General features: G+C 55.4%; 1 protein-coding gene across 3 annotated transcripts in view; it reads left to right on the top strand.

The window, feature by feature from the left end:
- The window catches only part of LOC142484855 (uncharacterized), a 191,414-nt gene that overhangs the window by 87,708 nt on the left and 76,025 nt on the right, over positions 1–27,681 (top strand). The window contains exon 1 of one of the 3 annotated variants that reach the window (XM_075584088.1): positions 1,129–1,218. The exons of the other annotated variants lie outside the window; for them this stretch is intronic. The gene's annotated coding sequence lies outside the window, so the exon portion shown is untranslated. Of the gene's footprint in view, positions 1–1,128; positions 1,219–27,681 lie in introns of those variants that run through there. 3 annotated transcript variants of the gene reach the window in all.

The following is a 27,681-nucleotide window of genomic DNA, read 5'->3' as shown; positions in this document are numbered from 1 at the left end:
CCAAGTACGAGCTGTGAGGTCACAACAGGAAGGCAAGAGAAGGGAGGGAGTCCAAGTATGAGCTGTGAGGCCACAACAGGAAGGCAAAGGAAGGCAAGGAGTCCAAGTATGAGCTGTGAGGTCACAACAGGAAGGCAAGAGAAGGCAAGGAGTCCAAGTACGAGCTGTGAGGTCACAACAGGAAGGCAAGAGAAGGCAAGGAGTCCAAGTACGAGCTGTGAGGTCACAACCGGAAGGCAAGAGAAGGCAAGGAGTCCAAGTACGAGCTGTGAGGTCACAACAGGAAGGCAAGAGGAGGCAAGGAGTCCAAGTACAAGCTGTGAGGTCATAACAGGAAGCCAAGAGGAGGCAAGGAGTCCAAGTACGAGCTGTAAGGTCACAACAGGAAAGCAAGAGGAGGCAAGGAGTCCAAGTACGAGCTGTGAGGTCACAACAGGAAGGCAAGAGAAGGCAAGGAGTCCAAGTACGAGCTGTGAGGTGACAACAGGAAGGCAAGAGGAGGCAAGAACCAAATGAGTAGCTTGAGGGAGCACAAGACACATAAACGCAATGTTTATGCTCAGCCAGTTTGAGAGAGGACTGGCTGGGCACATATAGGACAGACAGCCAATGATGATGAGGGAGTAGGGACGTCATCAGGCGTATGCCATATGCTGATAGGCTGGGACAATGTGTACAGCCGGCGAAGAACAGCTGATCTGGATTCGCCCATTGTTGATAAAAGGAAGACACCACGCACCACACACCGGAGTTGCGTTGCGTTGTAGATAACTGTCTGGCACTGCGAGTGTGTTAATTAACACAAATAAAATAAGAAAGTGGATATAAAGAGCATATAATAAAGTGAATAAAAATCACTGCAGATCTAAAAAGGAAAATCTGTGACAACTAAACAGAAATATGACTAGTGAAGTGACTAGACACTGTATGTTTCTTTGGTAAAGTGCCGAGTACATTGCAGGCGCTATACAAATAAAGGTGTGTAGTACACACATATCGTTCTCTCTCTTTGCATTCGTATATATATATTATTCAGAGCCGGGAGGTTTAATAACTCTTATCTCCTATCTTGTGTTATCTCAGGAAGGTATGTACCCCTCCCCATTATTTGACACTAATCCCAAACCCTGCACCTCCCACCTCTCACCAGCTGCACCTGTGTATATAAGGTCTCTCACGTTGCAGGGGCACACTGACTGATGGTCACAGCTTGCTAAGGTTAGTGTCACACAGATACTAATGTCTCTCTCTCTCCCCCCTCACCCCTTTTTTCCCTCAACCCCTTATTTCTATTTCTCTCTCTATCTCTCTCTCTCTCTCTCTCTCTCTCTCTCTCTCTCTCTCTCTCTCTCTCTCTCTCTCTCTCTCTCTCTCTCTCTCTCTCTCTCTCTCTCTCTCTCTCTCTCTCTCTCTCTCTCTCTCTATCTCTCTCTCTATCTCTCTCTCTATCTCTCTCTCTCTACCTCTCTCTCTACCTCTCTCTCTACCTCTCTCTCTACCTCTCTCTCTACCTCTCTCTCTACCTCTCTCTCTACCTCTCTCTACCTCTCTCTCTACCTCTCTCTCTCTCTCTCTTTCTCTTTCCCCCTCTCTCTCTTCCCTTTCTTTCCTTCCTTCTCTTTCTCTCCCTCCGTCTCCTTCTCTCCTTTCTTTCCTTCCTTCTCTTTCTCGCCCTCCGTCTCCTTCCTTCTCTTTCTCTCCCTCCGTCTCCTTCCTTCTCTTTCTCTCCCTCCGTTTCCTCCTCTTTTATCTCCCTTCATCCCCTTCTCTTTCTCTCCCTCCATCTACTTCTCTCTCTCCCTCCTTCTCTCTTTCTCTCCCTCCTTCTATCTTTCTCTCCCTCCTTCTCTTTTTCTCCTTCTCTCTTTCTCCTTCTCTCTTTCTCTCCCTCCTTCTCTCTCTCTTGCTCTTTCTCTTCCTCCTTCTCTCTTTCTCTCCCTCCTTCTCTCTTTCTCTCCCTCCTTCTCTCTTTCTCCATCTCTACCTGCCCTCCATCTCTTGCTCTCCTTCCCTTCTCTCCCTCCATCTCTTCTCTCCCTCCTTCTATTGCCCTCCTTCTCTTTTCTCCCTCCTTCTCTTGCCCTCCTATTTCTCTCCTTCCTTCTCTTCTCTCCCTCCTTCTCTTGTCCTCCTTCCTTCTCTTGCCCTCCTACTCTTCTCGCCCTCCTTCTCTTGCCCTTCTTATCTCCTTGCCCTCTTGCCCTCCTTCTCTCCTTGCCTTCCTTCTCTCCTTGCTAAATAACCCACCCACTCACCTAGTCAATTCACCCACCAGTCAGTCAGTCACCCAGTCAGTCACCCAGTCAGTCACCTACCTACCCAGTCAGTCACCCACCCAGTCATTCAGTCAGTCACCCACCCAGTCAGTCACCCACCCTGTCAGTCAGTCACCCACCCTGTCAGTCACCCACCCAGTCAGTCAGTCACCCACCCAGTCAGTCAGTCAGTCAATCACCCACCCTGTCAGTCACCCAGTCAGTCTGTCACCCACCCAGTCAGTCAGTCACCCACCCAGTCAGTCCGTCAGTCAGTCAGTCAGTCAGTCACCCAGTCACTTGCCCAGTTAGTCAGTCACCCAGTCAGTCAGTCAGTCACCCAGTCAGTCATTCAATCACCCAGTCAGTCAGTCAGTCACCCAGTCACCCAGTCAGACAGTCACCCAGTCAGCCAGTCAGTCAGTCACATAGTCACTCAGTCAGTCACTCACCCACCCAGTCAGTCAGTCACCCAGTCACCCACCCAGTCAGTCAGTCACCCAGTCAGTCAGTAACCCAGTCAGTCAGTCACCCAGTCAGTCAGTCACCCAGTCAGTCAGTCACCCAGTCAGTCAGTCACCCAGTCAGTCAGTCACCCAGTCAGTCAGTCACCCACCCAATCAGTCACCCACACAATCAGTTACCCAGTCAGTCAGTCAGTCAGTCAGTCACCCAGTCAGTCAGTCACCCAGTCAGTCAGTCAAAATACCCAGTCAGTCATCCAGTCAGACAGTCACCCAGTCAGACAGTCAGCCACCCAGTCAGTCACCCACCCAGTAAGTCAGTAACCCAGCCAGTCAGTCAGACAGTCACCCAGTCAGACAGTCACTCACCCAGTCAGTCACCCACCCAGTCATCCAGTCAGTCACTTACCCAGTCATCCAGTTAGTCACACACCCACCCAGTCAGTCAGTCTCTCACCCTCCCAGTCAGTCATCCACCCAGTCAGTCACCCAGTCAGTCACCCAGTCAGTCAGTTACCCACGCAGACAGTCAGTCACCCAGTCAGTCAGTCACTCAGTCAGACAGTCGTCCAGTCAGACAGTCACCCAGTCAGTCACCCACCCAGTCAGTCACCCACCCAATCAGTCACCCACCCAGTCAGTCAGTCAGTCACCCAACCAGTCACTCACCCAGTCAGTCACTCACCCAGTCAGTCAGTCACCCAGTCAGTCAGTCACCCAGTCAGTCAGTCACCTAGTCAGTCAGTCACCCAGTCAGTCAGTCACCCACCCAGTCAGTCAGTCACCCACCCAGTCCGTCAGTCACCCCCCCCTGTCAGTCAGTCACCCAGTCAGTCAGTCAGTCAGTCAGTCACCCAGTCACTTGCCCAGTTAGTCAGTCACCCAGTCAGTCAGTCAGTCACCCAGTCAGTCATTCAATCACCCAGTCAGTCAGTCAGTCACCCAGTCACCCAGTCAGACAGTCACCCAGTCAGCCAGTCAGTCAGTCACATAGTCACCCACCCAGTCAGTCACCCACCCAGTCAGTCACTCAGTCAGTCACTCACCCACCCAGTCACCCACCCAGTCAGTCAGTCACCCAGTCAGTCACCCAGTCAGTCAGTAACCCAGTCAGTCAGTCACCCACCCAATCAGTTACCCAGTCAGTCACCCAGTCACCTACCCAGTCAAGTCACCCACCCAGTCAGTCACCCAGTCAGTCAGTAACCCAGTCAGTCAGTCACCCAGTCAGTCAGTCAGTCACCCAGTCAGTCACCCACCCAGTCATCCAGTTAGTCACTCACCCACCCAGTCAGTCAGTCTCTCACCCTCCCAGTCAGTCATCCACCCAGTCAGTCACCCAGTCAGTCACCCAGTCAGTCAGTTACCCACGCAGTCAGTCAGTCACCCAGTCAGTCAGTCACTCAGTCAGACAGTCGTCCAGTCAGACAGTCACCCAGTCAGTCACCCACCCAGTCAGTCACCCACCCAGTCAGTCACCCACCCAGTCAGTCACCCACCCAGTCAGTCACCCACCCAGTCAGTCACCCACCCAGTCAGTCACCCACCCAGTCAGTCACCCACCCAATCAGTCACCCACCCAGTCAGTCAGTCAGTCACCCAACCAGTCACTCACCCAGTCAGTCACTCACCCAGTCAGTCAGTCACACACCCAGTCAGTCAGTCAGTAACCCCCCCCTGTCAGTCAATTACCCAGTCAGTCAATCACCCACCCACCCAGTCAGTCAGTCAGTAACACAGTCAGTCAGTAAGTCACCCAGTCAGTCAGTCAGTCACCCAGTCAGTCAGTCACCCAGTCAGTCAGTCACCCACCCAATCAGTCAGTCAGTAACACAGTCAGTCAGTCAGTCACCCAGTTAGTCAGTCACCCAGTCAGTCAGTCACCCAGTCAGTCAGTCACCCAGTCAGTCAGTCACCCAGTCAGTCAGTCACCCAGTCAGTCAGTCACCCAGTCAGTCAGTCACCCAGTCAGACATTCACCCAGTCAGACAGTCACCCACCCAGTCAGTCAGTCACCCACCCAGTCAGTCAGTCACCCAACCAGTCAGTCAGTCACCCAGCCACTCAGTCAGTCACCCAGCCACTCAGTCAGTCACCCAGCCACTCAGTCAGTCACCCAGCCACTCAGTCAGTCACCCAGCCACTCAGTCAGTCACCCAGTCAGTCACCCAGTCAGTCAGTCACCCACCCACCCAGTCAGTCAGTCAGTAACACAGTCAGTCAGTCACCCTGTCAGTCAGTCACCCAGTCAGTCAGTCACCCAGTCAGTCACTCACCCACCCAGTAAGTCACTCACCCACCCAGTAAGTCACTTACCCACCCAGTCAGTCACTCACTCACCCACCAACCCAGTCAGTCAGTCAGTTACCCACCCAGTCAGACACTCACCCACCCACCCAGTCAGTCACTCACCCACCCAGTCAGTCAGTCACCGAGCCATTCAGTCAGTCACCCAGCCAGTCAGTCACCCAGCCAGTCAGCCAGTCACCCAGTCAGTACAACCCACCCAGTCAGTCAGTCACCCAACAAGTCAGTCACCCAGTCAGTCAGTCAGTCACACAGTCAGTCAGTCAGTCACCCAGTCAGTCAGTCAGTCACCCAGTCAGTCAGTAACCCAGTCAGTCAGTCACCCAGTCAGTCAGTCACCCAGTCAGTCAGTCACCCAGTTAGTCAGTCACCCAGTCAGTCAGTCACCCAGTCAGTCAGTCACCCAGTCAGTCAGTCACCCAGTCAGTCAGTCACCCAGTCAGTCAGTCACCCAGTCAGTCAGTCACCCAGTAAGACATTCACCCAGTCAGACAGTCACCCACCCAGTCAGTCAGTCACCCACCCAGTCAGTCAGTCACCCACCCAGTCAGTCAGTCACCCAGCCACTCAGTCAGTCACCCAGCCACTCAGTCAGTCACCCAGCCACTCAGTCAGTCACCCAGCCACTCAGTCAGTCACCCAGCCACTCAGTCAGTCACCCAGTCAGTCACCCTCCCAGTAAGTCACCCACCTAGTCAGTCACTCACCCACACAGTCAGTCAGTCAGTCAGTCAGTCAGTCAGTCAAGGTCAGTCACCCAGTCAGTCACCCAGTCAGACAGTCACCCACCCAGTCAGTCACCCAGCCAGTCAGTCAGTCACCCTGCCAGTCAGTCAGTCACCCAGCCAGTAAGTCACCCAGCCAGTCAGCCAGTCACCCAGTCAGTACCACCCACCCAGTCAGTCAGTCACCCAGTCAATCACCCAATCAGTCAGTCACCCAGTCAGTCAGTCATCCAGTCAGTCAGTCACCCAGTCACCCAGTCAGTCACCCACCCAGTCATCCAGTCAGTCACCCACCCAGTAAGTCAGTCACCCACCCAGTCAGTCAATCACCCAGTCAGTCAGTCAGTCACCCTGCCAGTCAGTCAGTCACCCACCCAGTCAGTCATCCAGTCAGTCACACACCCACCCAGTCAGTCATTCACCCAGTCAGTCAGTCACCCACCCAGTCAGTCAGTCAGTCACCCAAACAGTCAATCAGTCACCCACCCACCCAGTCAGTCAGTCAGTCACCCAGTCAGTCAATCAGTCACCCAGTCAGTCAGTCAGTCACCCAGTCAGTCACCCAGTCAGTGAGTCACCCAATCATACAGTCACCCGGTCAGTGAGTCACCCAGTCAGTCACTCACCCACCCAGTCACTCAGTCACTCACCCACCCAGACACTCAGTCACTCACCCAGACCAGTCACACACCCACCCAGTCAGTCAGTCACCCACCCAGTCAGTCAGTCATTCACCCACCCAGTCAGTCTCCCAGTCAACCAGTCACCCACCCACCCAGTCAGTCACACACCCAGTCAGTCACCCAGTCAGTCAGTCACCCAGTCAGTCAGTCACCCAGTCAGTCAGTCACCCAGTGAGTCAGTCACCCAGTCAGTCAGTCACCCAGTCAGTCAGTCACCCAGTCAGTCATCCAGTCAGTCAGTCACCCAGTCAGTCACCCAGTCAGTCAGTCACCCAGTCAGTCAGTCAGTCACCCAGTCAGTCAGTCAGTCACCCAGTCAGTCAGTCAGTCACCCAGTCAGTCAGTTACCCAGTCACCCAGTCAGTCAGTCAGTCAGTCACCCAGTCAGTCAGTCACCCAGTCAGTCAGTCACTCAGTCACTCACCCACTCAGTCACTCACCCACCCAGTCAGTCAGTCAGTCAGTCACCCAGTCAGTCAGTCACTCAGTCACTCACCCACACAGTCACTCAGTCACTCACCCACCCAGTCAGTCAGTCATTCACCCAGTCAGTCAGTCAGTCACCCACCCAGTCAGTCAGTCACCCACCCAGTCAGTCAGTCACCCAGTCAGTCACCTATCCAGTCCGTCAGTCACTCACCCACACTGTCAGTCACTCACCCACCCAGTTACTCAGTCACTCACCCAGCCAGTCACTCAATAACTCACTCTCCCAGTCAGTCAGTCAGTCAGAAACCCAGTCACTCACCCAGTCAGTCAGTCAGTCTGTCAAGGTCAGTCACCCAGTCAGACAGTCACCCAGTCAGACAGTCACCCAGTCAGACAGTCACCAGTCAGTCACCTATCCAGTCCGTCAGTCACTCACCCACACTGTCAGTCACTCACCCACCCAGTTACTCAGTCACCCACCAAGTCAGTCACCCAACCAGTCAGTCACCCAGTCAGTCAGTCACCCACCCAGTCACTCACCCAGTCAGTCAGTCAGTCTGTCAAGGTCAGTCACCCAGTCAGACAGTCACCCAGTCAGACAGTCACCCAGTCAGTCAGTCACCCAGTCAGTCATCCAGTCAGTCAGTCACCCAGTCAGTCACCCAGTCAGTCAGTCACCCAGTCAGTCAGTCACCCAGTCAGTCAGTCAGTCACCCAGTCAGTCAGTCAGTCACCCAGTCAGTCAGTCAGTCACCCAGTCAGTCAGTCACCCAGTCAGTCAGTTACCCAGTCACCCAGTCAGTCAGTCAGTCACCCAGTCAGTCAGTCACCCAGTCAGTCAGTCACTCAGTCACTCACCCACTCAGTCACTCACCCACCCAGTCAGTCAGTCAGTCAGTCACCCAGTCAGTCAGTCACTCAGTCACTCACCCACACAGTCACTCAGTCACTCACCCACCCAGTCAGTCAGTCATTCACCCAGTCAGTCAGTCAGTCACCCACCCAGTCAGTCAGTCACCCACCCAGTCAGTCAGTCACCCAGTCAGTCACCTATCCAGTCCGTCAGTCACTCACCCACACTGTCAGTCACTCACCCACCCAGTTACTCAGTCACTAACCCAGCCAGTCACTCAATAACTCACTCTCCCAGTCAGTCAGTCAGTCAGAAACCCAGTCACTCACCCAGTCAGTCAGTCAGTCTGTCAAGGTCAGTCACCCAGTCAGACAGTCACCCAGTCAGACAGTCACCCAGTCAGACAGTCACCCAGTCAGTCACCTATCCAGTCCGTCAGTCACTCACCCACACTGTCAGTCACTCACCCACCCAGTTACTCAGTCACCCACCAAGTCAGTCACCCAACCAGTCAGTCACCCAGTCAGTCAGTCACCCACCCAGTCACTCACCCAGTCAGTCAGTCTGTCAAGGTCAGTCACCCAGTCAGACAGTCACCCAGTCAGACAGTCACCCAGTCAGACAGTCACCCAGTCAGTCACCCTCCCAGTCAGTCACCCACCCAGTCAGTCAGTCAGTCACCCACCCAGTCACTCACCCAGTCAGTCACCCAGTCAGTCAGTCAGTCAGTCAGTCACTCACCCACCCAGTAAGTCACTCACCCACCCAGTCAGTCACTCACTCACCCACCCAGTCAGTTAGTCATCCACCCAGTCAGTCAGTCAGTCACCCAAACAGTCAATCAGTCACCCACCCACCCAGTCAGTCAGTCAGTCACCCAGTCAGTCAGTCACCCAGTCAGTCAGTCAGTCACCCAGTCAGTCACCCAGTCAGTTAGTCACCCAATCATACAGTCATCCAGTCAGTGAGTCACCCAGTCAGTCACTCACCCACCAACTCACTCAGTCACTCACCCACCCAGACACTCAGTCACTCACCCAGTCAGTCACACACCCACCCAGTCAGTCAGTCACCCACCCAGTCAGTCAGTCAGTCACCCACCCAGTCAGTCACCCAGTCAGTCAGTCACCCACCCACCCAGTCAGTCACCCACCCACCCAGTCAGTCAGTCACCCAGTCAGTCAGTCACCCAGTCAGTCAGTCACCCAGTCAGTCAGTCACCCAGTCAGTCAGTCACCCAGTCAGTCAGTCACCCAGTCAGTCATTCACCCAGTCAGTCACCCAGTCAGTCAGTCACCCAGTCAGTCAGTCACCCAGTCAGTCAGTCACCCAGTCAGTCAGTCAGTCACCCAGTCAGTCAGTCACCCAGTCAGTCAGTTACCCAGTCACCCAGTCAGTCAGTCAGTCAGTCACCCAGTCAGTCAGTCACCCAGTCAGTCAGTCACTCAGTCACTCACCCACTCAGTCACTCACCCACCCAGTCAGTCAGTCACCCAGTCAGTCAGTCACTCAGTCACTCACCCACACAGTCACTCAGTCACTCACCCACCCAGTCAGTCATTCACCCAGTCAGTCAGTCAGTCACCCAGTCAGTCAGTCAGTCACCCACCCAGTCAGTCAGTCAGTCACCCAACCAGTCAGTCAGTCACCCAGTCAGTCACCTATCCAGTCCATCAGTCACTCACCCACACTGTCAGTCACTCACCCACCCAGTTACTCAGTCACTCACCCAGCCAGTCACTCAATAACTCACTCTCCCAGTCAGTCAGTCAGTCAGAAACCCACCCAGTCAGGCAGTCAGTCACCCACCCAGTCAGTCAGTCACCCACCCAGTCAGTCAGTAAGTCACCCACCCTGTCAGTCAGTCACCCACCCACCCAGTCAGTCAACCACCCAGTCTGTCAGTCACCCACCCAGTCAGTAACCCAGTCAGTCAGTAATCCAGTCACCCAGTCACCCAGTCAGTCACCCTGTCAGTCAGTCTCTCACCCACCCAGTCAGTCATTCACCCAGTCAGTCAGTCATTCACCCAGTCAGTCAGTCACCCACCCAGTCAGTCAGTCACCCAGTCAGTCAGTCACGCAGTCAGACAGTCAGTCAGTCACCCAGTCAGTCAGTCACCCAGTCAGTCACTCACCGACCCAGTCACTCAGTCACTCAGTCACTCACCCACCCAGTCACTCAGTCACTCACCCAGTCAGTCACTCACCGACCCAGTCACTCAGTCACTCAGTCACTCACCCACCCAGTCACTCAGTCACTCACCCAGTCAGTCAGTCACCCAATCAGTCAGTCAGTCACTCAATCAGTCAGTTAGTCACCCACCCAGTCAGTCAGTCAACCAGTCAGTCAGTCAGTCAGTCAGTCACCCAGTCAGTCAGTCCCCCACCCACCCAGTCAGTCAGTCAGTCACCCAATCAGTCAGTCAGTCACCCAATCAGTCAGTCAGTCACCCACCCAGTCAGTCAGTCACCCAGTCAGTCAGTCAGTCACCCAGTCACTCGCCCATCCAGTCACTCACCCACCCAGTCAGTCAGTCACCCAGTCAGTCAGTCACCCACCCAGTCAGTCAGTCACCCAGTCAGTCAGTCACCCAGTCAGTCACCCATACAGTCAGTCACCCACACAGTCAGTCACCCACACAGTCAGTCACCCACCCAGTCAGTCAGTCAGTCAGTCAGTCAGTCACCCAGTCAGTCAGTCAATCACCCACCCTGTCAGTCACCCAGTCAGTCTGTCACCCACCCAGTCAGTCAGTCAGTCACCCAGTCAGTCAGTCAGTCAGTCAGTCACCCAGTCACTTGCCCAGTTAGTCAGTCACCCAGTCAGTCAGTCAGTCACCCAGTCAGTCATTCAATCACCCAGTCAGTCAGTCAATCAGTCACCCAGTCACCCAGTCAGACAGTCACCCAGTCAGCCAGTCAGTCAGTCACATAGTCACTCAGTCAGTCACTCACCCACCCAGTCAGTCAGTCACCCAGTCACCCACCCAGTCAGTCAGTCACCCAGTCAGTCAGTCACCCAGTCAGTCAGTAACCCAGTCAGTCAGTCACCCAGTCAGTCAGTCACCCAGTCAGTCAGTCACCCAGTCAGTCAGTCACCCAGTCAGTCAGTCACCCACCCAATCAGTCACCCACCCAATCAGTTACCCAGTCAGTCACCCAGTCAGTCAGTCAGTCAGTCACCCAGTCACTCAGTCACCCAGTCAGTCAGTCAAAATACCCAGTCAGTCATCCAGTCAGACAGTCACCCAGTCAGACAGTCAGCCACCCAGTCAGTCACCCACCCAGTAAGTCAGTAACCCAGCCAGTCAGCCAGACACTCACCCAGTCAGTCACCCACCCAGTCATCCAGTCAGTCACTTACCCAGTCATCCAGTTAGTCACTCACCCACCCAGTCAGTCAGTCTCTCACCCTCCCAGTCAGTCATCCACCCAGTCAGTCACTCACACACCCACCCAGTCAGTAATTCACCCAGCCAGTCAGTCAGTCACCCAGTAAGTCAGTCAGTCACCCACCCAGTCAGTCAGTCACCCAGTCAGTCAGTCACCCAGTCAGTCAGTCACCCAGTCAGTCAGTCACCCAGTCAGTCAGTTACCCAGTCACCCAGTCAGTCAGTCAGTCACCCAGTCAGTCAGTCACCCAGTCAGTCAGTCACTCAGTCACTCACCCACTCAGTCACTCACCCACCCAGTCAGTCAGTCAGTCAGTCACCCAGTCAGTCAGTCACTCAGTCACTCACCCACACAGTCACTCAGTCACTCACCCACCCAGTCAGTCAGTCATTCACCCAGTCAGTCAGTCAGTCACCCACCCAGTCAGTCAGTCACCCACCCAGTCAGTCAGTCACCCAGTCAGTCACCTATCCAGTCCGTCAGTCACTCACCCACACTGTCAGTCACTCACCCACCCAGTTACTCAGTCACTAACCCAGCCAGTCACTCAATAACTCACTCTCCCAGTCAGTCAGTCAGTCAGAAACCCAGTCACTCACCCAGTCAGTCAGTCAGTCTGTCAAGGTCAGTCACCCAGTCAGACAGTCACCCAGTCAGACAGTCACCCAGTCAGACAGTCACCCAGTCAGTCACCTATCCAGTCCGTCAGTCACTCACCCACACTGTCAGTCACTCACCCACCCAGTTACTCAGTCACCCACCAAGTCAGTCACCCAACCAGTCAGTCACCCAGTCAGTCAGTCACCCACCCAGTCACTCACCCAGTCAGTCAGTCTGTCAAGGTCAGTCACCCAGTCAGACAGTCACCCAGTCAGACAGTCACCCAGTCAGACAGTCACCCAGTCAGTCACCCTCCCAGTCAGTCACCCACCCAGTCAGTCAGTCAGTCACCCACCCAGTCACTCACCCAGTCAGTCACCCAGTCAGTCAGTCAGTCAGTCAGTCACTCACCCACCCAGTAAGTCACTCACCCACCCAGTCAGTCACTCACTCACCCACCCAGTCAGTTAGTCATCCACCCAGTCAGTCAGTCAGTCACCCAAACAGTCAATCAGTCACCCACCCACCCAGTCAGTCAGTCAGTCACCCAGTCAGTCAGTCACCCAGTCAGTCAGTCAGTCACCCAGTCAGTCACCCAGTCAGTTAGTCACCCAATCATACAGTCATCCAGTCAGTGAGTCACCCAGTCAGTCACTCACCCACCAACTCACTCAGTCACTCACCCACCCAGACACTCAGTCACTCACCCAGTCAGTCACACACCCACCCAGTCAGTCAGTCACCCACCCAGTCAGTCAGTCAGTCACCCACCCAGTCAGTCACCCAGTCAGTCAGTCACCCACCCACCCAGTCAGTCACCCACCCACCCAGTCAGTCAGTCACCCAGTCAGTCAGTCACCCAGTCAGTCAGTCACCCAGTCAGTCAGTCACCCAGTCAGTCAGTCACCCAGTCAGTCAGTCACCCAGTCAGTCATTCACCCAGTCAGTCACCCAGTCAGTCAGTCACCCAGTCAGTCAGTCACCCAGTCAGTCAGTCACCCAGTCAGTCAGTCAGTCACCCAGTCAGTCAGTCACCCAGTCAGTCAGTTACCCAGTCACCCAGTCAGTCAGTCAGTCAGTCACCCAGTCAGTCAGTCACCCAGTCAGTCAGTCACTCAGTCACTCACCCACTCAGTCACTCACCCACCCAGTCAGTCAGTCACCCAGTCAGTCAGTCACTCAGTCACTCACCCACACAGTCACTCAGTCACTCACCCACCCAGTCAGTCATTCACCCAGTCAGTCAGTCAGTCACCCAGTCAGTCAGTCAGTCACCCACCCAGTCAGTCAGTCAGTCACCCAACCAGTCAGTCAGTCACCCAGTCAGTCACCTATCCAGTCCATCAGTCACTCACCCACACTGTCAGTCACTCACCCACCCAGTTACTCAGTCACTCACCCAGCCAGTCACTCAATAACTCACTCTCCCAGTCAGTCAGTCAGTCAGAAACCCACCCAGTCAGGCAGTCAGTCACCCACCCAGTCAGTCAGTCACCCACCCAGTCAGTCAGTAAGTCACCCACCCTGTCAGTCAGTCACCCACCCACCCAGTCAGTCAACCACCCAGTCTGTCAGTCACCCACCCAGTCAGTAACCCAGTCAGTCAGTAATCCAGTCACCCAGTCACCCAGTCAGTCACCCTGTCAGTCAGTCTCTCACCCACCCAGTCAGTCATTCACCCAGTCAGTCAGTCATTCACCCAGTCAGTCAGTCACCCACCCAGTCAGTCAGTCACCCAGTCAGTCAGTCACGCAGTCAGACAGTCAGTCAGTCACCCAGTCAGTCAGTCACCCAGTCAGTCACTCACCGACCCAGTCACTCAGTCACTCAGTCACTCACCCACCCAGTCACTCAGTCACTCACCCAGTCAGTCAGTCACCCACCCAGTCAGTCAGTCACCCACCCAGTCAGTCAGTCACCCAATCAGTCAGTCAGTCACTCAATCAGTCAGTTAGTCACCCACCCAGTCAGTCAGTCAACCAGTCAGTCAGTCAGTCAGTCAGTCACCCAGTCAGTCAGTCCCCCACCCACCCAGTCAGTCAGTCAGTCACCCAATCAGTCAGTCAGTCACCCAATCAGTCAGTCAGTCACCCACCCAGTCAGTCAGTCACCCAGTCAGTCAGTCAGTCACCCAGTCACTCGCCCATCCAGTCACTCACCCACCCAGTCAGTCAGTCACCCAGTCAGTCAGTCACCCACCCAGTCAGTCAGTCACCCAGTCAGTCAGTCACCCAGTCAGTCACCCATACAGTCAGTCACCCACACAGTCAGTCACCCACACAGTCAGTCACCCACCCAGTCAGTCAGTCAGTCAGTCAGTCACCCAGTCAGTCAGTCAATCACCCACCCTGTCAGTCACCCAGTCAGTCTGTCACCCACCCAGTCAGTCAGTCAGTCACCCAGTCAGTCAGTCAGTCAGTCACCCAGTCACTTGCCCAGTTAGTCAGTCACCCAGTCAGTCAGTCAGTCACCCAGTCAGTCATTCAATCACCCAGTCAGTCAGTCAATCAGTCACCCAGTCACCCAGTCAGACAGTCACCCAGTCAGCCAGTCAGTCAGTCACATAGTCACTCAGTCAGTCACTCACCCACCCAGTCAGTCAGTCACCCAGTCACCCACCCAGTCAGTCAGTCACCCAGTCAGTCAGTCACCCAGTCAGTCAGTAACCCAGTCAGTCAGTCACCCAGTCAGTCAGTCACCCAGTCAGTCAGTCACCCAGTCAGTCAGTCACCCAGTCAGTCAGTCACCCACCCAATCAGTCACCCACCCAATCAGTTACCCAGTCAGTCACCCAGTCAGTCAGTCAGTCAGTCACCCAGTCACTCAGTCACCCAGTCAGTCAGTCAAAATACCCAGTCAGTCATCCAGTCAGACAGTCACCCAGTCAGACAGTCAGCCACCCAGTCAGTCACCCACCCAGTAAGTCAGTAACCCAGCCAGTCAGCCAGACACTCACCCAGTCAGTCACCCACCCAGTCATCCAGTCAGTCACTTACCCAGTCATCCAGTTAGTCACTCACCCACCCAGTCAGTCAGTCTCTCACCCTCCCAGTCAGTCATCCACCCAGTCAGTCACCCAGTCAGTCACCCAGTCAGTCAGTTACCCACGCAGTCAGTCAGTCACCCAGTCAGTCAGTCACTCAGTCAGACAGTTGTCCAGTCAGACAGTCACCCAGTCAGTCACCCACCCAGTCAGTCACCCACCCAATCAGTCACCCACCCAGTCAGTCAGTCAGTCACCCAACCAGTCACTCACCCAGTCAGTCACACACCCAGTCAGTCAGTCACCCAGTCAGTCAGTCACCCAGTCAGTCACTCACCCAGTCAGTCACCCACCCAGTCATCCAGTTAGTCACTCACCCACTTAGTCAGTCAGTCTCTCACCCTCCCAGTCAGTCATCCACCCAGTCAGTCAGTTACCCACGCAGTCAGTCAGTCACCCAGTCAGTCAGTCACTCAGTCAGACAGTCGTCCAGTCAGACAGTCACCCAGTCAGTCACCCTCCCAGTCAGTCACCCACCCAGTCAGTCACCCACCCAGTCAGTCACCCACCCAGTCAGTCACCCACCCAGTCAGTCACCCACCCAGTCAGTCACCCACCCAGTCAGTCACCCACCCAGTCAGTCACCCACCCAATCAGTCACCCACCCAGTCAGTCAGTCAGTCACCCAACCAGTCACTCACCCAGTCAGTCACTCACCCAGTCAGTCAGTCACTCACTCACCCAGTCAGTCAGTCAGTCACCCAGTCAGTCAGTCAAAATACCCAGTCAGTCATCCAGTCAGACAGTCACCCAGTCAGACAGTCAGCCACCCAGTCAGTCACCCACCCAGTAAGTCAGTAACCCAGCCAGTCAGCCAGACACTCACCCAGTCAGTCACCCACCCAGTCATCCAGTCAGTCACTTACCCAGTCATCCAGTTAGTCACTCACCCACCCAGTCAGTCAGTCTCTCACCCTCCCAGTCAGTCATCCACCCAGTCAGTCACCCAGTCAGTCACCCAGTCAGTCAGTTACCCACGCAGTCAGTCAGTCACCCAGTCAGTCAGTCACTCAGTCAGACAGTTGTCCAGTCAGACAGTCACCCAGTCAGTCACCCACCCAGTCAGTCACCCACCCAATCAGTCACCCACCCAGTCAGTCAGTCAGTCACCCAACCAGTCACTCACCCAGTCAGTCACACACCCAGTCAGTCAGTCACCCAGTCAGTCAGTCACCCAGTCAGTCACTCACCCAGTCAGTCACCCACCCAGTCATCCAGTTAGTCACTCACCCACTTAGTCAGTCAGTCTCTCACCCTCCCAGTCAGTCATCCACCCAGTCAGTCAGTTACCCACGCAGTCAGTCAGTCACCCAGTCAGTCAGTCACTCAGTCAGACAGTCGTCCAGTCAGACAGTCACCCAGTCAGTCACCCTCCCAGTCAGTCACCCACCCAGTCAGTCACCCACCCAGTCAGTCACCCACCCAGTCAGTCACCCACCCAGTCAGTCACCCACCCAGTCAGTCACCCACCCAGTCAGTCACCCACCCAGTCAGTCACCCACCCAATCAGTCACCCACCCAGTCAGTCAGTCAGTCACCCAACCAGTCACTCACCCAGTCAGTCACTCACCCAGTCAGTCAGTCACTCACTCACCCAGTCAGTCAGTCAGTCACCCAGTCAGTCAGTCACCCACCCAGTCAGTCAGTCACCCACCCAGTCCGTCAGTCACCCCCCCTGTCAGTCAATTACCCAGTCAGTCAGTCACCCACCCACCCAGTCAGTCAGTCAGTCAGTAACACATTCAGTCAGTAAGTCACCCAGTCAGTCAGTCAGTCACCCAGTCAGTCAGTCAGTCACCCAGTCAGTCAGTCACCCACCCAGTCAGTCAGTCAGTCAGTCACCCAGTTAGTCAGTCACCCAGTCAGTCAGTCACCCAGTCAGTCAGTCACCCAGTCAGTCAGTTACCCAGTCAGTCAGTCACCCAGTCAGTCACCCAGTCAGTCAGTCACCCAGTCAGTCAGTCACCCAGTCAGTCAGTCAGTCACCCAGTCAGACATTCACCCAGTCAGACAGTCACCCACCCAGTCAGTCAGTCACCCACTCAGTCAGTCAGTCACCCAGCCACTCAGTCAGTCACCCAGCCACTCAATCAGTCACCCAGCCACTCAGTCAGTCACCCAGCCACTCAGTCAGTCACCCAGCCACTCAGTCAGTCACCCAGTCAGTCACCCAGTCAGTCAGTCACCCAGTCAGTCAGTCACCCACCCAGTCAGTCAGTCAGTAACACAGTCAGTCAGTCACCCTGTCAGTCAGTCACCCAGTCAGTCAGTCACCCAGTCAGTCAATCACCCACCCAGTAAGTCACTTACCTACCCAGTCAGTCACTCACTCACCCACCAACCCAGTCAGTCAGTCAGTCACCCACCCAGTCAGACACTCACCCACCCACCCAGTCAGTCACTCACCCACCCAGTCAGTCAGTCACCGAGCCATTCAGTCAGTCACCCAGCCAGTCAGTCACCCAGCCAGTCAGCCAGTCACCCAGTCAGTACAACCCACCCAGTCAGTCAGTCAGTCAGTCACCCAACCAGTCAGTCACCCAGTCAGTCAGTCAGTCACCCAGTCAGTCAGTCACCCAGTCAGTCAGTAACCCAGTCAGTCAGTCACCCAGTCAGTCAGTCACCCAGTCAGTCAGTCACCCAGTTAGTCAGTCACCCAGTCAATCAGTCACCCAGTCAGTCAGTCACCCAGTCAGTCAGTCACCCAGTCAGTCAGTCACCCACCCAATCAGTCACCCACCCAGTCAGTCAGTCAGTCACCCAACCAGTCACTCACCCAGTCAGTCACTCACCCAGTCAGTCAGTCACTCACTCACCCAGTCAGTCAGTCAGTCACCCAGTCAGTCAGTCACCCACCCAGTCAGTCAGTCACCCACCCAGTCCGTCAGTCACCCCCCCTGTCAGTCAATTACCCAGTCAGTCAGTCACCCACCCACCCAGTCAGTCAGTCAGTCAGTAACACATTCAGTCAGTAAGTCACCCAGTCAGTCAGTCAGTCACCCAGTCAGTCAGTCAGTCACCCAGTCAGTCAGTCACCCACCCAGTCAGTCAGTCAGTCAGTCACCCAGTTAGTCAGTCACCCAGTCAGTCAGTCACCCAGTCAGTCAGTCACCCAGTCAGTCAGTTACCCAGTCAGTCAGTCACCCAGTCAGTCACCCAGTCAGTCAGTCACCCAGTCAGTCAGTCACCCAGTCAGTCAGTCAGTCACCCAGTCAGACATTCACCCAGTCAGACAGTCACCCACCCAGTCAGTCAGTCACCCACTCAGTCAGTCAGTCACCCAGCCACTCAGTCAGTCACCCAGCCACTCAATCAGTCACCCAGCCACTCAGTCAGTCACCCAGCCACTCAGTCAGTCACCCAGCCACTCAGTCAGTCACCCAGTCAGTCACCCAGTCAGTCAGTCACCCAGTCAGTCAGTCACCCACCCAGTCAGTCAGTCAGTAACACAGTCAGTCAGTCACCCTGTCAGTCAGTCACCCAGTCAGTCAGTCACCCAGTCAGTCAATCACCCACCCAGTAAGTCACTTACCTACCCAGTCAGTCACTCACTCACCCACCAACCCAGTCAGTCAGTCAGTCACCCACCCAGTCAGACACTCACCCACCCACCCAGTCAGTCACTCACCCACCCAGTCAGTCAGTCACCGAGCCATTCAGTCAGTCACCCAGCCAGTCAGTCACCCAGCCAGTCAGCCAGTCACCCAGTCAGTACAACCCACCCAGTCAGTCAGTCAGTCAGTCACCCAACCAGTCAGTCACCCAGTCAGTCAGTCAGTCACCCAGTCAGTCAGTCACCCAGTCAGTCAGTAACCCAGTCAGTCAGTCACCCAGTCAGTCAGTCACCCAGTCAGTCAGTCACCCAGTTAGTCAGTCACCCAGTCAATCAGTCACCCAGTCAGTCAGTCACCCAGTCAGTCAGTCACCCAGTCAGTCAGTCACCCAGTCAGACATTCACCCAGTCAGACAGTCACCCACCCAGTCAGTCAGTCACCCACCCAGTCAGTCAGTCACCCACCCAGTCAGTCAGTCACCCACCCAGTCAGTCAGTCACCAAACCAGTCAGTCAGTCACCCAGCCACTCAGTCAGTCACCCAGCCACTCAGTCAGTCACCAAGCCACTCAGTCAGTCACCCAGCCACTCAGTCAGTCACCCAGCCACTCAGTCAGTCACCCAGCCACTCAGTCAGTCACCCAGTCAGTCACCCTCCCAGTAAGTCACCCACCTAGTCAGTCATTCACCCACACAGTCAGTCAGTCAGTCAGTCAGTCAGTCAGTCAAGGTCAGTCACCCAGTCAGTCACCCAGTCAGACAGTCACCCACCCAGTCAGTCACCCAGCCAGTCAGTCACCCTGCCAGTCAGTCAGTAACCCAGCCAGTAAGTCACCCAGCCAGTCAGCCAGTCACCCAGTCAGTACCACCCACCCAGTCAGTCAGTCACCCAGTCAATCACCCAATCAGTCAGTCACCCAGTCAGTCAGTCATCCAGTCATTCAGTCACCCAGTCATCCAGTCAGTCACCCACCCAGTAAGTCAGTCACCCACCCAGTCAGTCAATCACCCAGTCAGTCAGTCAGTCACCCTGCCAGTCAGTCAGTCACCCACCCAGTCAGTCATCCAGTCAGTTACACACCCACCCAGTCAGTCAGTCTCTCACCCACCCAGTCAGTCATTAACCCAGTCAGTCAGTCACCCACCCAGTCAGTCAGTCACCCAGTCAGTCAGTCACCCAGTCAGTCAGTCACGCAGTCAGTGAGTCACGCAATCCGACAGTCATCCAGTCAGACAGTCACCCAGTCAGTCACCCTCCCAGTCAGTCACCCACCCAATCAGTCACCCACCCAGTCAGTCAGTCAGTCACCCACCCAGTCACTCACCCAGTCAGTCACCCAGTCAGTCAGTCACCCAGTCAGTCAGTTACCCAGTCACCCAGTCAGTCAGTCAGTCACCCAGTCAGTCAGTCACCCAGTCAGTCAGTCACTCAGTCACTCACCCACTCAGTCACTCACCCACCCAGTCAGTCAGTCAGTCACCCAGTCAGTCAGTCACTCAGTCACTCACCCACACAGTCACTCAGTCACTCACCCACCCAGTCAGTCAGTCATTCACCCAGTCAGTCAGTCAGTCACCCAGTCAGTCAGTCAGTCACCCACCCAGTCAGTCAGTCAGTCACCCAACCAGTCAGTCAGTCACCCAGTCAGTCACCTATCCAGTCCGTCAGTCACTCACCCACACTGTCAGTCACTCACCCACCCAGTTACTCAGTCACTCACCCAGCCAGTCACTCAATAACTCACTCTCCCAGTCAGTCAGTCAGTCAGAAACCCACACAGTCAGGCAGTCAGTCACCCACCCAGTCAGTCAGTCACCCACCCAGTCAGTCAGTAAGTCACCCACCCTGTCAGTCAGTCACCCACCCACCCAGTCAGTCAACCACCCAGTCTGTCAGTCACCCACCCAGTCAGTAACCCAGTCAGTCAGTAATCCAGTCACCCAGTCACCCAGTCAGTCACCCTGTCAGTCAGTCTCTCACCCACCCAGTCAGTCATTCACCCAGTCAGTCAGTCATTCACCCAGTCAGTCAGTCACCCACCCAGTCAGTCAGTCACCCAGTCAGTCAGTCACGCAGTCAGACAGTCAGTCAGTCACCCAGTCAGTCAGTCACCCAGTCAGTCACTCACCGACCCAGTCACTCAGTCACTCAGTCACTCACCCACCCAGTCACTCAGTCACTCACCCAGTCAGTCAGTCACCCACCCAGTCAGTCAGTCACCCACCCAGTCAGTCAGTCACCCAATCAGTCAGTCAGTCACTCAATCAGTCAGTTAGTCACCCACCCAGTCAGTCAGTCAACCAGTCAGTCAGTCAGTCAGTCAGTCACCCAGTCAGTCAGTCCCCCACCCACCCAGTCAGTCAGTCAGTCACCCAATCAGTCAGTCAGTCACCCAATCAGTCAGTCAGTCACCCACCCAGTCAGTCAGTCACCCAGTCAGTCAGTCAGTCACCCAGTCACTCGCCCACCCAGTCACTCACCCACCCAGTCAGTCAGTCACCCAGTCAGTCAGTCAGTCACCCACCCAGTCAGTCAGTCACCCAGTCAGTCAGTCACCCAGTCAGTCACCCATACAGTCAGTCACCCACACAGTCAGTCACCCACACAGTCAGTCACCCACCCAGTCAGTCAGTCAGTCACCCAGTCAGTCAGTCAATCACCCACCCTGTCAGTCACCCAGTCAGTCTGTCACCCACCCAGTCAGTCAGTCAGTCACCCAGTCAGTCAGTCAGTCAGTCAGTCACCCAGTCACTTGCCCAGTTAGTCAGTCACCCAGTCAGTCAGTCAGTCACCCAGTCAGTCATTCAATCACCCAGTCAGTCAGTCAATCAGTCACCCAGTCACCCAGTCAGACAGTCACCCAGTCAGCCAGTCAGTCAGTCACATAGTCACTCAGTCAGTCACTCACCCACCCAGTCAGTCAGTCACCCAGTCACCCACCCAGTCAGTCAGTCACCCAGTCAGTCAGTCACCCAGTCAGTCAGTAACCCAGTCAGTCAGTCACCCAGTCAGTCAGTCACCCAGTCAGTCAGTCACCCAGTCAGTCAGTCACCCAGTCAGTCAGTCACCCACCCAATCAGTCACCCACCCAATCAGTTACCCAGTCAGTCACCCAGTCAGTCAGTCAGTCACCCAGTCACTCAGTCACCCAGTCAGTCAGTCAAAATACCCAGTCAGTCATCCAGTCAGACAGTCACCCAGTCAGACAGTCAGCCACCCAGTCAGTCACCCACCCAGTAAGTCAGTAACCCAGCCAGTCAGCCAGACACTCACCCAGTCAGTCACCCACCCAGTCATCCAGTCAGTCACTTACCCAGTCATCCAGTTAGTCACTCACCCACCCAGTCAGTCAGTCTCTCACCCTCCCAGTCAGTCATCCACCCAGTCAGTCACCCAGTCAGTCACCCAGTCAGTCAGTTACCCACGCAGTCAGTCAGTCACCCAGTCAGTCAGTCACTCAGTCAGACAGTTGTCCAGTCAGACAGTCACCCAGTCAGTCACCCACCCAGTCAGTCACCCACCCAATCAGTCACCCACCCAGTCAGTCAGTCAGTCACCCAACCAGTCACTCACCCAGTCAGTCACTCACCCAGTCAGTCAGTCACCCAGTCAGTCAGTCACCCAGTCAGTCACTCACCCAGTCAGTCACCCACCCAGTCATCCAGTTAGTCACTCACCCACTTAGTCAGTCAGTCTCTCACCCTCCCAGTCAGTCATCCACCCAGTCAGTCAGTTACCCACGCAGTCAGTCAGTCACCCAGTCAGTCACCCAGTCAGTCACCCAGTCAGTCAGTTACCCACGCAGTCAGTCAGTCACCCAGTCAGTCAGTCACTCAGTCAGACAGTTGTCCAGTCAGACAGTCACCCAGTCAGTCACCCACCCAGTCAGTCACCCACCCAATCAGTCACCCACCCAGTCAGTCAGTCAGTCACCCAACCAGTCACTCACCCAGTCAGTCACTCACCCAGTCAGTCAGTCACCCAGTCAGTCAGTCACCCAGTCAGTCACTCACCCAGTCAGTCACCCACCCAGTCATCCAGTTAGTCACTCACCCACTTAGTCAGTCAGTCTCTCACCCTCCCAGTCAGTCATCCACCCAGTCAGTCAGTTACCCACGCAGTCAGTCAGTCACCCAGTCAGTCAGTCACTCAGTCAGACAGTCGTCCAGTCAGACAGTCACCCAGTCAGTCACCCTCCCAGTCAGTCACCCACCCAGTCAGTCACCCACCCAGTCAGTCACCCACCCAGTCAGTCACCCACCCAGTCAGTCACCCACCCAGTCAGTCACCCACCCAGTCAGTCACCCACCCAGTCAGTCACCCACCCAATCAGTCACCCACCCAGTCAGTCAGTCAGTCACCCAACCAGTCACTCACCCAGTCAGTCACTCACCCAGTCAGTCAGTCACTCACTCACCCAGTCAGTCAGTCAGTCACCCAGTCAGTCAGTCACCCACCCAGTCAGTCAGTCACCCACCCAGTCCGTCAGTCACCCCCCCTGTCAGTCAATTACCCAGTCAGTCAGTCACCCACCCACCCAGTCAGTCAGTCAGTCAGTAACACATTCAGTCAGTAAGTCACCCAGTCAGTCAGTCAGTCACCCAGTCAGTCAGTCAGTCACCCAGTCAGTCAGTCACCCACCCAGTCAGTCAGTCAGTCAGTCAGTCACCCAGTTAGTCAGTCACCCAGTCAGTCAGTCACCCAGTCAGTCAGTCACCCAGTCAGTCAGTTACCCAGTCAGTCAGTCACCCAGTCAGTCACCCAGTCAGTCAGTCACCCAGTCAGTCAGTCACCCAGTCAGTCAGTCAGTCACCCAGTCAGACATTCACCAAGTCAGACAGTCACCCACCCAGTCAGTCAGTCACCCACCCAGTCAGTCAGTCACCCAGCCACTCAGTCAGTCACCCAGCCACTCAGTCAGTCACCCAGCCACTCAGTCAGTCACCCAGCCACTCAGTCAGTCACCCAGCCACTCAGTCAGTCACCCAGTCAGTCACCCAGTCAGTCAGTCACCCAGTCAGTCAGTCACCCACCCAGTCAGTCAGTCAGTAACACAGTCAGTCAGTCACCCTGTCAGTCAGTCACCCAGTCAGTCAGTCACCCAGTCAGTCAATCACCCACCCAGTAAGTCACTTACCTACCCAGTCAGTCACTCACTCACCCACCAACCCAGTCAGTCAGTCACCCACCCAGTCAGACACTCACCCACCCACCCAGTCAGTCACTCACCCACCCAGTCAGTCAGTCACCGAGCCATTCAGTCAGTCACCCAGCCAGTCAGTCACCCAGCCAGTCAGCCAGTCACCCAGTCAGTACAACCCACCCAGTCAGTCAGTCAGTCACCCAACCAGTCAGTCACCCAGTCAGTCAGTCAGTCACCCAGTCAGTCAGTCACCCAGTCAGTCAGTAACCCAGTCAGTCAGTCACCCAGTCAGTCAGTCACCCAGTCAGTCAGTCACCCAGTTAGTCAGTCACCCAGTCAATCAGTCACCCAGTCAGTCAGTCACCCAGTCAGTCAGTCACCCAGTCAGTCAGTCACCCAGTCAGACATTCACCCAGTCAGACAGTCACCCACCCAGTCAGTCAGTCACCCACCCAGTCAGTCAGTCACCCACCCAGTCAGTCAGTCACCCACCCAGTCAGTCAGTCACCAAACCAGTCAGTCAGTCACCCAGCCACTCAGTCAGTCACCCAGCCACTCAGTCAGTCACCAAGCCACTCAGTCAGTCACCCAGCCACTCAGTCAGTCACCCAGCCACTCAGTCAGTCACCCAGCCACTCAGTCAGTCACCCAGTCAGTCACCCTCCCAGTAAGTCACCCACCTAGTCAGTCATTCACCCACACAGTCAGTCAGTCAGTCAGTCAGTCAAGGTCAGTCACCCAGTCAGTCACCCAGTCAGACAGTCACCCACCCAGTCAGTCACCCAGTCAGTCAGTCACCCAGCCAGTAAGTCACCCAGCCAGTCAGCCAGTCACCCAGTCAGTACCACCCACCCAGTCAGTCAGTCACCCAGTCAATCACCCAATCAGTCAGTCACCCAGTCAGTCAGTCATCCAGTCAGTCAGTCACCCAGTCATCCAGTCAGTCACCCACCCAGTAAGTCAGTCACCCACCCAGTCAGTCAATCACCCAGTCAGTCAGTCAGTCACCCTGCCAGTCAGTCAGTCACCCACCCAGTCAGTCATCCAGTCAGTTACACACCCACCCAGTCAGTCAGTCTCTCACCCACCCAGTCAGTCATTAACCCAGTCAGTCAGTCACCCACCCAGTCAGTCAGTCACCCAGTCAGTCAGTCACCCAGTCAGTCAGTCACGCAGTCAGTGAGTCACGCAATCCGACAGTCATCCAGTCAGACAGTAACCCAGTCAGTCACCCTCCCAGTCAGTCACCCACCCAATCAGTCACCCACCCAGTCAGTCAGTCAGTCACCCACCCAGTCACTCACCCAGTCAGTCACCCAGTCAGTCACCCAGTCAGTCAGTCAGTCAGTCACCCATCCTGTCAGTCAGTCACCCACCCAGTCCATCAGTCACCCACGCAGTCAGTCACACCCCCAGTCAGTCAGTCACCCAGTCAGTCAGTCACCCAGTCAGTCAGTCATCCAGTCAGTCAGTCACCCAGTCACCCAGTCAGTCACCCAGCCAGTCACCCAGTCAGTCACACACCCACCCAGTCAGTCAGTCTCTCACCCACCCAGTCAGTCAGTCTCTCGCCCACCCAGTCAGTCATTCACCCAGTCAGTCAGTCACCCACCCAGTCACCCAGTCAGTCACTCACCCACCCAGTCATTCAGTCTCTCACCCACCCAGTTAGTCACCCACCCAGTCAGTCACCCACCCAGTCAGTCACCCACCAAGTCAGTCACCCACCAAGTCAGTCACCCAACCAGTCAGTCACCCAGTCAGTCAGTCACCCACCCAGTCACTCACCCAGTCAGTCAGTCAGTCTGTCAAGGTCAGTCACCCAGTCAGACAGTCACCCAGTCAGACAGTAACCCAGTCAGACAGTCACCCAGTCAGTCACCCTCCCAGTCAGTCACCCACCCAGTCAGTCAGTCAGTCACCCACCCAGTCACTCACCCAGTCAGTCAGTCAGTCACTTACCCACCCAGTAAGTCACTCACCCACCCAGTCAGTCACTCACTCACCCACCCAGTCAGTTAGTCACCCACCCAGTCAGTCAGTCAGTCACCCAAACAGTCAATCAGTCACCCACCCACCCAGTCAGTCAGTCAGTCACCCAGTCAGTCAATCAGTCACCCAGTCAGTCAGTCACCCAGTCAGTCACCCAGTCAGTCACCCAGTCAGTGAGTCACCCAATCATACAGTCACCCAGTCAGTGAGTCACCCAGTCAGTCAGTCAACCAGTCAGTCACTCACCCAGTCAGTCACTCACCCACCCAGTCACTCAGTCACTCACCCACCCAGACACTCAGTCACTCACCCAGTCAGTCACACACCCACCCAGTCAGTCAGTCACCCACCCAGTCAGTCAGTCACCCACCCAGTCAGTCAGTCAGTCAGTCAGTCACCCAGTCAGTCACCCACCCACCCAGTCAGTCACCAACCCAGTCAGTCACCCAGTCAGTCAGTCACCCAGTCAGTCAGTCACCCAGTCAGTCAGTCACCCAGTCAGTCAGTCACCCAGTCAGTAAGTCACCCAGTCAGTCAGTCACCCAGTCAGTCAGTCACCCAGTCAGTCAGTCACCCACCCAGTCTGTCAGTCAGTCACCCACCCAGTCAGTCAGTCACCCAGTCAGTCACCTATCCAGTCCGTCAGTCACTCACCCACACTGTCAGTCACTCACCCACCCAGTTACTCAGTCACTCACCCAGCCAGTCACTCAATAACTCACTCTCCCAGTCAGTCAGTCAGAAACCCACCCAGTCAGGCAGTCAGTCACCCACCCAGTCAGTCAGTCACCCACCCAGTCAGTCAGTAAGTCACCCACCCTGTCAGTCAGTCACCCACCCACCCAGTCAGTCAACCACCCAGTCTGTCAGTCACCCAACCAGTCAGTCACCCAGTCAGTCAGTCAGTCACCCAGTCAGTCAGTCACCCAGTCAGTCAGTAACCCAGTCAGTCAGTCACCCAGTCAGTCAGTCACCCAGTCAGTCAGTGATCCAGTCACCCAGTCACCCAGTCAGTCACCCTGTCAGTCAGTCTCTCACCCACCCAGTCAGTCATTCACCCAGTCAGTCAGTCATTCACCCAGTCAGTCAGTCACCCACCCAGTTAGTCAGTCACCCAGTCAGTCAGTCACGCAGTCAGACAGTCAGTCAGTCACCCAGTCAGTCAGTCACCCAGTCAGTCACTCACCGACCCAGTCACTCAGTCACTCAGTCACTCACCCACCCAGTCACTCAGTCAGTCACCCAGTCAGTCAGTCACCCACCCAGTCACTCACCCAGTCAGTCAGTCAGTCACTTACCCACCCAGTAAGTCACTCACCCACCCAGTCAGTCACTCACTCACCCACCCAGTCAGTTAGTCACCCACCCAGTCAGTCAGTCAGTCACCCAAACAGTCAATCAGTCACCCACCCACCCAGTCAGTCAGTCAGTCACCCAGTCAGTCAATCAGTCACCCAGTCAGTCAGTCACCCAGTCAGTCACCCAGTCAGTCACCCAGTCAGTGAGTCACCCAATCATACAGTCACCCAGTCAGTGAGTCACCCAGTCAGTCAGTCAACCAGTCAGTCACTCACCCAGTCAGTCACTCACCCACCCAGTCACTCAGTCACTCACCCACCCAGACACTCAGTCACTCACCCAGTCAGTCACACACCCACCCAGTCAGTCAGTCACCCACCCAGTCAGTCAGTCACCCACCCAGTCAGTCAGTCAGTCAGTCACCCAGTCAGTCACCCACCCACCCAGTCAGTCACCAACCCAGTCAGTCACCCAGTCAGTCAGTCACCCAGTCAGTCAGTCACCCAGTCAGTCAGTCACCCAGTCAGTCAGTCACCCAGTCAGTCAGTCACCCAGTCAGTCAGTCACCCAGTCAGTCAGTCACCCAGTCAGTCAGTCACCCAGTCAGTCAGTCACCCACCCAGTCAGTCAGTCAGTCACCCACCCAGTCAGTCAGTCACCCAGTCAGTCACCTATCCAGTCCGTCAGTCACTCACCCACACTGTCAGTCACTCACCCACCCAGTTACTCAGTCACTCACCCAGCCAGTCACTCAATAACTCACTCTCCCAGTCAGTCAGTCAGAAACCCACCCAGTCAGGCAGTCAGTCACCCACCCAGTCAGTCAGTCACCCACCCAGTCAGTCAGTAAGTCACCCACCCTGTCAGTCAGTCACCCACCCACCCAGTCAGTCAACCACCCAGTCTGTCAGTCACCCAACCAGTCAGTCACCCAGTCAG

The sequence above is a fragment of the Ascaphus truei genome, unplaced genomic scaffold, assembly GCF_040206685.1.
Source record: "Ascaphus truei isolate aAscTru1 unplaced genomic scaffold, aAscTru1.hap1 HAP1_SCAFFOLD_440, whole genome shotgun sequence".
In the NCBI taxonomy this organism is placed as follows: domain Eukaryota; kingdom Metazoa; phylum Chordata; class Amphibia; order Anura; family Ascaphidae; genus Ascaphus; species Ascaphus truei.
The sequence above is the reverse complement of the archived record's forward strand: the minus strand, read 5'-3'. Positions and strand labels throughout refer to the sequence as shown.